Here is a 12265-nt window from a genome sequence, read left to right on the forward strand (position 1 = left end):
AAGAGTAAGTGGTTTTGGCGGGCTTTTGAGTAAAATAAAATGGCGTGAATTTTATAGAAGAACTCAAAGATAAATTTCATATATTGATGAAGTAACGGTTAAGTGTTACTTTTTTAATAATAATTAACGTATTTTAAGCTACAAAAAAAAGTTTACAAGACTAAAAATAATTATAAGACTTAAAAGGACATTGTTTTTTTTTTTAATTTACAGAAACTAAACCGAAATATTAAGTTCAAGAGATGCGTTGGACTGTCACTATAAAGAAAGTCACTATAAAGAACTTTATCTAATTAAGTCTTTCAAACTATAATCCTTTTTAGGAATGAAATATAATAAATATATAAATATAAATATTAGACAACGTCACATACATTACTCTGATCCCAATGTAAGTAGCTAAAGCACTTGAGTTACGGAAAATCAGAAGTTACGACGGTACCACAAACACCCAGATCCAAGACAGCAATACAGCATAGAAAAGTAATGAACTTTTTCTACATCGCCTCGGCCGGGAATCAAACCCGAGACCTCGGAATGACGTACCCATGAAAACCGGTGTACACACCACTCGACCACCGAGGTCGCCAACGTATTAGGAATTAGCCGGTAAACGGTATATAATTTTCCGCGGCCCAAACCACGGCAACACGATGTTAAGTAGTTAATGTTGTATTTTATATTTGAATAATAACTAGTTTATTAAAATAGTTTTTATTGTGAAGTGATAATAAATCAACTAAGACTTATGTACCTGTAGGTATTATACACTACAAAATTTGATATATAATTTTAATACGTAATTACTAACTTTTTGATCGGTTCGTAGTTTCTCTACAGAATCAACATTCCGTATCAGTGATAACTTAGAAATTTATTTTTATTTTCTATCTCTTTACTTATTAACAATTATAATACGTTACATACCAAAGACATTGAATTTTTTTCTTGTGTATACATAATTACATTTTATTTATATACGCCGTCACTTGGAAATCACAGAGAAACTATTCTCATGAATTAGAGACCTACTTTAATCAATTAATTACTGCTAAAATAACAGTACCTTTTTCGGTCAAAATGAAAAGAAATAAATAAATCATATTATGAAAACGTAATAAGCGACTTCAGTTAGTAAATGAAATATGTATTTTAATGCAATGATAAAAATCTGTTCTCATTTAATTATGAATTATTGTGCCCAGCTTACTCGCTTGTTTAATAGCCACCCAGCGTTACTTTTGGGAGATACTTGGATTGGATTTTCCATCCAAGAAATTCTCCGGTATTTTAGTAGATAGGCATTATTATTTTCTAAAAATTCCATTGACGTTTTGTGCCTTAGGCGTACTTTTGCTATTTTCTTGATTGACTTATGTTTTTCCTTTCCAGACAACATTACAACTTACTCTAATTACTCTGATAGAAGATATTAAGTCTTCTGGAGTAAGCGTTGTTACGAAGTTGGTACGGTACGGTAGTGTACCTATCTTAGTAACTAGAGCCTCAGAAAGTACGGAGTGGTTGGTCTCGCGGCTGACCTTTCTCCTGTATCAATAAAATTATTCTACGTTAATATCTATATCATATTAGTAGTCATCTAGTCTCCGTTGAGAGTGACCGGCATCGCTAACTTATATACATTTACTATTACTATTAAAATAACATTAGTTTTGGTTATTATACTTAATTTTAAATAATATTTGATACATTTTATGTTTACCTATAAAAAGTAAAGTACTACACTGTTAGCGGCCCACCGCTAGGCAAGAGCCTCCTCTCCATTTTGAGGAGAATCATCTATACAAATGTCATAAATTCGTAAAATAAAAGTAATTCTTTCACTGTCACTGACCTTTCACGATCAAAACTGAACCGAATTTGATGAAATTTGGTTTGAAGCAGGTTTAAGCAAGCTTGAACCGAAAGGAAGGATAAAGCTACTTTCATTTCCAACCCCTTAAAGGCGAACGAAGCCGCGGCTCACAACTAGGTACCTACAAAAAGAAACATAACCGTCATATACGTTTTGCCTATCATATAATATTTGCAATATATTGCCATATGTTGACAATTATAAGAATAAAAATAAACTCCTTGTATAAGGAAGGCTAGGAGGCTTCTTCCACTAAGTTCCGTAAGATTTACAATACCTTTCACTTACTTTTCAACCCATTTGCAATCCTCTCGATGTGCCGAGCACAGCTTATAAAAAACAAATGATGCAAATAAATACAATGGTGCTCGATCGAACGGAGGAGATTCACGTGAACTTTAACTACGATCAAGATTAATTTATAATTTAACAAAATATTCAATCGATTTTAGGTAATTTCTGCATGTGTCAAACGAAGTCGAGAATGATGTGAGATTGCCTATCTTGTTAATCTTTAAGAAACCCGTAGTTACCGGTTAAAACCTTTTTTTTTAATGCTCAGACAAACGTATAAACCTATGATAACACATTACTGCCCAATCCTTACATTTTTTTAAAGTATAACAATAGTAGTTTCCAAGCAAGGCATTATCTGCGTGTCAGAGGGGGGGGGGGATTAGTATCACTGACGATGTTTTTGCAAATTGTCACGATGATCGGTTGACATAGTTGAAACATAAACTCGCTTTCGCATTAAATATATATAATATCAGTTAGTATTAAATTATATACACAATAAAGCAATTAATTTAATAAGTACTACCTCCTATTAAACAAATATCATATCATGCAACAAAGTTTAAGCAAAAAAGTTCGAGTTATTTGTAATGTTCGAACTCGATACGCTCTCAGTGATGCAATTAACAAAGTAGAATTACAGTAGCATAAGTAAATTAAGTTTTATGTGTATTCACAATATTATTGTTTGATTTTATAATCTGTGACAAACATTGTATCAATACGAGAAGTAAAAATCAATTTCTAACAATGTTTCATTCCGACTTCGCAAATTATTATAATATCCGAACATAATCCCTAAGGTATTTATTAGTTTAGTAAATTCCCGCAAACTTGCCAAACTTAAATGTAGAAAAAAAATTGAAGTACGATAATTCAATTGTATATATCTAATTTAGCAATTTCTTTAATGAAAACAATATCTAACTACAGAACCGCCGCGATAAAGGTGGAGCGAACAAACGATCCAAATATTCGTCTCGTATTCCATGCCATTGTCTTATTTGCAGTTGAAACACTTTAATTTAATTTGTATATAGTTAAGGCTTTAATGTCAAAAATTCTTAAGAAAAAAATAAATAGTTTAAGATTGGTTGTTTTCATTAAATCTACATTCGGTAGCGGTGTTCCTTGTTTTATGTTGGTGGTAGTGTCGTAAATTTTCAAGTGTTTGTAAAGCCTGTACTTTAATCCAGTGATCCGATTTTATTATATTTATAAATATACACCACTGTAAAAAAATATGATACCTCATATAATTGAAAACCGATAACACTCGTATTTAGCTTCGAACGAAACGAAATATTTTATACTTAATAACATTGTTTATAAAGTTATAAAACTCAATCACTATTCCTGCAAACTTAAAAATAAACTTACATGTCTAAATTAATTGTTATTTATGTTTTCACCAAATAATTTGGACGTATCACATTATACCTTTGCCTAAAACTTTTGGTTGTACACTAAAATTTAAACTTAAGTATTAATAATCTGTGTCAGGGGACAGATGGTCAGTGGTGCCTTTATATATTATCTAAGATCAACAAAGGATATCTATTCTATTTACTTTGAGCAGACTGCAGACACCATGAAAAATTCGTAAGTTATATCGAGCAACAATATAGTTTACGAAAAACCGTCAATTTTCAATCAATTTAAAATGATTTATTTATAGTGATCGTGATTGCTGATAATGTATCGAAAAAAATATGTAGGTAGATTATCTAACGATAAAGTTCATACAGCAGAATAAAAAACCGCTTATATCGTGACGAAAGCGGCGAAAAATATTAAAAAATTGCCTGCGATGCACTAAAGAACGTACAAATAACGAGTTTATTTTACCGTTTTGGCGCCATACACGATCACTCGGATAAGTTAGGTATGTAGATACCGCAATTCGTGAATGCCCATGACAGCTGTTGTAATTTAAATCATAACGGTTACACGACTTCTTAACTTGCCCGATGAATCATCTTTCCGCCTGATTCACGACGCTCTTTGTACTACGGTATCCATGTAGCGAACTGTTCCGTCGAGGTACGAAGTTGTAAGAATTTGTTATTCAATATACAGAACAATGCGCCGTCCGTGCGTGAGTTAATTGTATGAATATTGTATCAACATCATGAACAAAGTGATTCGTATAAAAAACTAACAATGAAATCAGCTGTTCTTAACTGGATAGAAATATGCAAATTATTTATTTAATGTTAGCGAGCTTCGTAAGCACTTACCGACAATGTCCTTCATTTTGGCGGTCTGTTACGAATGGCGTATACTTAACTTATAGGTGTATGATACAATTTACGAAGAAAACCGGTCTGCCTGCACGGTGTTCGGTGTCTACATCGATTCAGTCACCCCGAACCAAATGTTTCACACAAAATGAATCACGATAAACTTCTGAGACAAACTTTCTAAAAACTATGGAACAACTATTACAATCTACCCCATTTACGAAATTGGAAATATTTCAAACGTCAACGTCATTCGTCGTGTATTTAAATGTAACATTACCTGAGTTTCGCGATATGCCACGTGCATGGGCCTGAGAAACCTGTCGACATCCACCACAACACACACACCAGCGATGACCGCATGCAGGCCGGGATTGGTGCAATTTGATAGAAGACACAACTTTTACACCGAATCACGTCCTATGCGTGGCCACCGCTGTGAACGACCGGCCGGGTAACGGGATCGCGCGCCGCGGATGCTGAGCGTAGCGGTCTCCGAAGGCCGGGCCCGTTTGGATAGGCCGGGACTGGTGCAATATCGCTCACGAACCGAATATAGCGCCAATCACCGCCTAGCCACCCGGGCCTCTTGAACAAAGGCGGCCGCTCCTGCGCCGCGCCCGATGCGACTCGTCTTCGACGCGTAGCTTCTATTGTGAACTTGCGAAGTTAGTGAACTCGCGCACGGTATCTTCACGCGCGTCACCGAACTATAGATACGTGTGGCGCGTACGACGGTCGGCGCCGGAGTGCGGCGGCGCGGGGAGAGCGACGCGCGCGCAGCTGTCGCGCATCCACCCCCCTCCCGTCTCACCCCGGCCCTTTATCGTTCTGGGAAGTGGTTCCTAAACTTCCCGACCGAGTTGTTAGCTTGAATCCTCCTCGATACGTGGGAAATTATGCGCATGAGCAAAACGTAATCCGTAAAAGTTGTGATCCTTGACATGTTAGTGCAACGTGTCACTGACGTACGTAATAGTGGAGCTTTTCGCGTTAGTCGCCTCGAAAGTGTACATAACACAAGGTTGCTTCTAATCATGAATGGCTTAAAGCAATATTTATCATAGAGGTGGTCGACCTTACAACGCTTCTAATGTAACAACAACCATTAACCACAATTTTAAAGAGCATTGTTATATTAAATGAATAAGAACCATTATTATCGATCAATATTATAATTAATATAATTATTTCCGTCTAAATTATAGGTTTAGAGGTAATATAGATTTTAGACAATAGCAACCCTAAATGTTCGCGTTGAAGCCGTCCATCCCGAGCGCTGGACTACCTGCTTGCCGGCTACACAGAGCAAATTTACCACAGAGGTTCCAGGTCAAATAAAAATACACACCTATAGGTATTTAATGATAGGCACTCGTAATTTACCATATATTTTATCCAATGTAAAACTCACATTATTAGACTAGATAAGCTTTTATAAAAAAAAAATCTTTATCAACATTTGAAGCAGCAATTTTTAAAAAGTCAATAGTTCGTTCGGTACTACCGGTTCGAAAAGTAGATTTACAGCGAACCATCGAGAACTTAATTTTTTTTTTTTTTCATATATCATCGATTATTCTAAAAACTAATAAAAAATTACTGTTAAGTTAAAACAAACATTGTATTTTATGCTTATTTAACCTCAAAGTTAAACTTTATACGCTTACGAGAAAGTTGCGACTTATGAGTAAAAGTTGTTGAAATTTTGCCCTTTTTATTATACATATATCTTTTATATTATTTGAACTAAGCCGGCTGTCGAAAGTATTTGGTAATTAATCCATATGACATATCAGTTGTGTGAAGAAAATATTGCGCTAAAAACCTGGAGCTGGGGAGGGTGCAGAAGTAACATACATTTTTCCGGGATAAAAATTAACCTTTAAGCTATTCCAGACTATTATCAATCTTTGTATCGAATTTCATTCACATCCATCTATACAATGCTTAATATGTATAATATAAGTAAGATTCCGTTGCGTTTCTCAAAACGGTTCTAATATCAAGTTTTACGAACGATACTAATAAAAACTCGTTTGTAAATCAAATGAGGTATTTAACTTAAATATTTCCTTGTCATCAAATTGTTAATGCTTGTGTAGGAAATTCGCGGCTATTTAAATTTGAAACTCGGTCGTTTGACGAATACTTTTCAATTTTTATAATATTATTAATATATAATCATTGAAAAGTACAATAACTTCTATGTGTGGTAAGGATTTGTGCAAGCTAGTCCGGGTTAGTACCAAGTACTCATCAAATAGTCTACCGCCATACAGCAATAATAGTTCGGATTCTCTATGTAAGGAATGGTTAATATTTCTTACAGAGTCAATGTGTAAGTAAGTGTAAGTATGTAAGTGTGGACAGTAGTGACCGCTTACCATCGGGCGGTTCAATCCAATGAACATTTGAAATAGATCTTAAATCGTTATAAATTGCGAAAACAAATAAATTAAATCATATTTCATAAATATACTTAAGTATGTAATTTAGTCAATTTGCCGATGCCTTGTACAAAAATCATTGAATTTGGGAATATCTTTTTTCCCAAACAAAGACAAAACCGGGAAAATAAAAATCCTTATAACGAAGCGATTAATAAGCAGTCGAAGACAGTATAATATTTTTTATATTATTATTAATTGAAACATATATATTGGACGACTTTTGAATTGTAAGGTATTTAAGCTTATTTCAATACGCGACGTTTCTTCGTAATGAAAAAATTAAAAACATAAACTTTATATATGATGGTATTAAAATTCTGTAGTCTGTCTGTCTCTGTTACTCGTGTTTGAATATGCAATCTTCAGTTAACTCGAAACCATACTACCAGGCATCCAAATACAATTAAATAAAAAAGTATTATGAAAATTAAATGTTTCTGTAACAAAGCTAATCTGCGGTGTTCACTATTACACAATTTTGAGGATAAGTACAGTCTGCATCAAAATACGTTAACAATAGCAATACCATATTTGGATACAAATTTCGAATTATCAAATTTCATTCAAAATAGGCCTTCAATTATTAATCAGGCCTATTCGCATCACACGAGTGAAGACAATTAAACAGCTTTGACATTGAATTGACATTATATCATTAGTAGAGATCTTGAATAATTATAATATGTATATATGGTTTTCATTATGGATTCGTAAAAATATTACGTTTTGAATGTCTGCGATTTGAATTGGCTATTGGAACTTTGTAAGTTAAATTAAGATAAGTTTAAACGTGGAATATTGTTTTACTATAAAGAATCATATATTAAACAGAATTAATTAATATATTAAATTCATATTTGTATATATTTAAGGACTTCATGTTAATAATTCTTATGTTAGTAAAATGTTGACAATGAACTGTTTGTAGTGCGTAATATAGCAGAGCTATTTAATCAGGTCGCATAGAATATGTATATTTAGGGTTTGTTTATTTCTACTCCTATAGAATCATAAAATCAACATATACTTTCCTCATATATGTTTTTACAAGCACTTTTGAACTGTCATTTTAAAAACTATATTAAGTGAAGCTACCACCGGTTCCGGATTATGATATTTATTATTTTATAAGCACTAAAATTTTGCTTAAAAATTATATCATTATTAATGCTGCCTTTTTGAGAGAAAGACTTCATCTTGCTTCATAATAAAAAAAATAATGTCGTAACTAAGTCCTAACACATATTATAAACGCGAAAGTTATTTTTTTGTTTGTTAAGATTTCACATAATATAACCTACTGAAACGATTATCGAGACATTTGCATAAACACAGATAGGTTACCTAACACCTGCCCCCCTCCACATGCAAGCGGAAACTATTTCAATATAATTTTCAGCGTGCATATTTTTGTGGCTGTCTGTACCTTTAAGTTATCTGAATTTAAAAATAAATTCGAAACTATTGTAACTGGTTATTTTAAACCCTAACTTTGTAACGATCTATTTTTATTATTTAATCAAATCAAGGTCTGTATTAATGTATATTTTAACCAATCACAGCTGAGGAATTCGTTTGTATATTACAAGACATAGTAAAACTTAATGATAAAGAAGTTATGTGTAGAATATACTAATATTATATCAAATTATACTACATACAAAATTTACTACTAGACAACATTATTAAAACAATGAATTGTTTTTATCACATTTGAATTATTTGTTCAATTTGATTCTTAACTATTCTTTACGGGCTATAAATATAATATAATAATATATTTTATCTTTTTAATTCCGAACGATTGTTTTTTTTTAAATGAAATATTTGGATAGGTAAGCTTTTTCAATCGTATATATAATTCGGTGAAAGAGACCGTAATTATTCATTTAAAGACTAATTTCTCACCATCTGTTGATCAAAGAACAATATTCAAAAGAATCGCCTATAAACTGTCCTTTAATTATCAAAAAAAAAAATTATTACTCCCCTAGCAAATGTGAAATCATTTGAATTTGGAATGTTCTAGAAAACTCCACAGAACATTTCTTTTCGAACCAAAATCTATCATTAAAAAGCCGTGTACACACAATAGAGTTACAATTACAAAACCTTTATGGCATTCAGGTAATCCTACATTTACCTGACATTCAATGAGCGCCTCGCTTAGAAATAACTTAGGGAATTAAATTACAATAGATAGGGCTGTGGGTTTTTGCAACGAAATCGGGCGGCGAATTTCGTTCAATTTAGAACAAAACGAAAGAACCGATGGTTTTGCAAATTTCTTATGTTATTAACGAATGATTTTGAGTCTTATCGACGTCTCATAAGGTCGTTATTATATAAAATGTTGATTCAGTGCGGCCTTGTTCAAGCATCGATTCTCAGAAAACATAAAGTGTTCATTCCGATGAAATTTTTGCACTTTTCGAATGCTATACATTTATAATAAAACATAAATAATAAAACATATAGATTGTCATTTCGTTTTATTGTTAAATTATAATTAACGTTTAAGATCGTTGATTGATAACTTAAAACAAATACTTACTTTCGAAACTGACAATCACATTGTAGGTATAAATGTTTGTCAAACTAATAAGTAATACGTAGGTTATATATGACTAGTTTACGCACGCGACTTCGCTCGCGTTTTAGGGATTGTCTGGTATTATACACTCGATATAAATAGCATATGTAAAGTTTAATTAAAATCCAAGTAATCTTTTTTTGTGTGAGAGTATCAAATCAAATCAAAATAGACTTTATTCAAGTAGGCTTTTACAAGCAATTTTGAATCGTCATTTAACAAACTATATTAAGTGAAGCTTCCACCGGTTCGGAATGTAGATTCTAGCGAGAAGAACCGGCAAACATACAAACTTTCGCCTTTGTAATTAATTATATTATTGGTAAGGATTACGGATTCTAACAGGCTACCGCTAAAGCAGTGATCTCTCTCCGCCAACCTTTAGGTAGAGGACTGATCGAAAAATATAAGGAATCTACACTTATTACTATGATTAATATAATCGTTCGTAATAACTAAATTTTGATGACACGCTTTGGATTATTTCAAGACTTGTCCAATTAACTCTGGAATAATGGGGGTGCGGCATTCGCAGGTGCAGTTTACAATAAAGTTTAAATATAAACAATAATTTTATATTTTTATTTTCTTATTTTTTAACAATTAATCTGGTAATTGTCTTTTTTATGATATAGGAAGGCAGACGCGCAAATGGGCCATCTGATGGTAAGTGGTAACCCCGCTATAGACAATGATGCTGTTAGAAATATTAAACATTCCTTACATCGCAAACATTTGGAACCAAGATGTTATATCCCTTGTGCCTGTAGTTACATTTAGGGCCAGACCGTAAATTTAGGGGGCCCTGGGCTAACACTACTTAGAGGCCCACCTAAGATATATCTGAACGTAGACTTGAATTAAATTAATTGAACGGGTTTGATTAATTGCAGGACTCTCAGGGCTGCAAACCATACGCTGTTTAATTTAATAAAGTTATGGATTCTTTCGCATTATCGTCTATTTTTCACTTGGACCTGACTTAGCCGGGGGACCCCTTGAATCGACGGGGCCCTGGGCTGAAACCCAAAAAGCCATATGTCCCTGGTTACACAGGCTCATACACACTTTAAAATAATACTGTGTTCTAATGTTTGACAGTAGAATATCTGATGAATGAATGGTACCTAACTAGAAAGGCTTGCACATAGCCCTAACACCGAGTCTTTCTGCTTTCCTATTTTACTAACATTACATAAAAATACGAATAGGAGTCGTTCAATAATATGATTATTACTTTCTCCTTTATTTTATAAAAACATAACCTGATTCCGTGGCATCGACTGCGTGAAATTCAGTTGGTGCCAAAATACTACAAGAACTTCCATATTCACTCACCCTCTTTACATTAAATAGTAAAAACATACCCTATGTCCAACCTTGATATTGAACTGACGCTATCTCACGGGTCCATGAAAATATATTATATATTTTCACTCACACCTATTTATTGTATTTCGAGATAAACTTATCGTCGTCAGTATAATAATGTAAATAATTTACAGGGTTTATTTCTACTTTACAAGAAACAATATCATACTTTCTTAAAGATTCGATGTTTTCTTTTATAAAATTTCAATATCCGCACTATTCATTTTGCAAACGAAGAAGATACAATAGAAATAAAATGGAAGAGAAGAACACACCTTTACACTGGTTGTTTACGGCTGCAGATACTAAATCTTGGGTAGAAATTCGGAATAGTGTCGCCTGCAATACTTTAACAAGTAACTACCTAATACCGATTAGGTATATATTTAAGTATTTATAAGCGACACCGCTTATATGCTGGTTATAATGATGACGATGGTAATGACCACTTCAAATCGAATTTGGTCACGGCGTCCGCTTGAACTCCGTTCTGGTAGTCGTCGCTCCAGAGCTCATATACGACTGCAATAACCCGACTTATTTGAGAAGGTCCCTCCACATTTTGTGTACAGGTATGTGAGCTCATCATCATAATTAACTCTCATTATCACATGTAGTTAGGCATTCAGTTCGTACTTGGTGGTGTCAAGTCCAGCTTAGACTGACGCTGCTCCTCAAATATCAAAAGCTCAACGCACCAAATGGGAAGCTAAACCCCGAGATCCCAATGTTACATTGAATTTGTTTATCATAAACACAATAATGTTATTTCATACATCTTACATACGCTACATATTAACACAAAGACCGCCTTTACAATTTCAAGTCATTCGATATCACAACGCGCTGATAAATATATTAAAAATAATATAACAATGAGTGTTTTTCTAGTTCCTAATCACTAGTAATCGTAATTAAAATCAATATACATTTAATTATTTCGTCGTTAGTTTGTCGTTCTGTTTAACAAAAAATATTGAGGATTTTATTGTAGAAATCCAGATTGGCTTTAGTACCAAGACGCGTAACTATAAAATCCTAGCAAGCACGAGTTTAATATGTTTAATTTGGATTTGTAATTCATCTGTTATCTAGCGGAAAAAGCGAAAACTCGTATATTTAGCATTTTCCACAGAGAGATTATAGAGGCATCTGGCATAGACAATACTCATATTCTATCTTTTGGTGTACTGAAAAATAATCTATAGTATATCTCAGCTATAGTGTTCACTACTAAGAGTTCTTGATTGATATGTCATTATTTATTATACAACCCTATTCCTTTTAACATATTACATCAACTTTAATTTTACTTCCAAAGTTCCGATAACAGTTTCGTCGATGTTTCAAATGGCATTTTTACGAAAATCCGTAATGAATAACATAGATAATTTAATCTCTCAACCAATCATTGGTTGCATCAATTCAATGT

This window comes from Vanessa atalanta, chromosome 19 (genome assembly GCF_905147765.1).
Source record: "Vanessa atalanta chromosome 19, ilVanAtal1.2, whole genome shotgun sequence".
NCBI lineage: Eukaryota > Metazoa > Arthropoda > Insecta > Lepidoptera > Nymphalidae > Vanessa > Vanessa atalanta.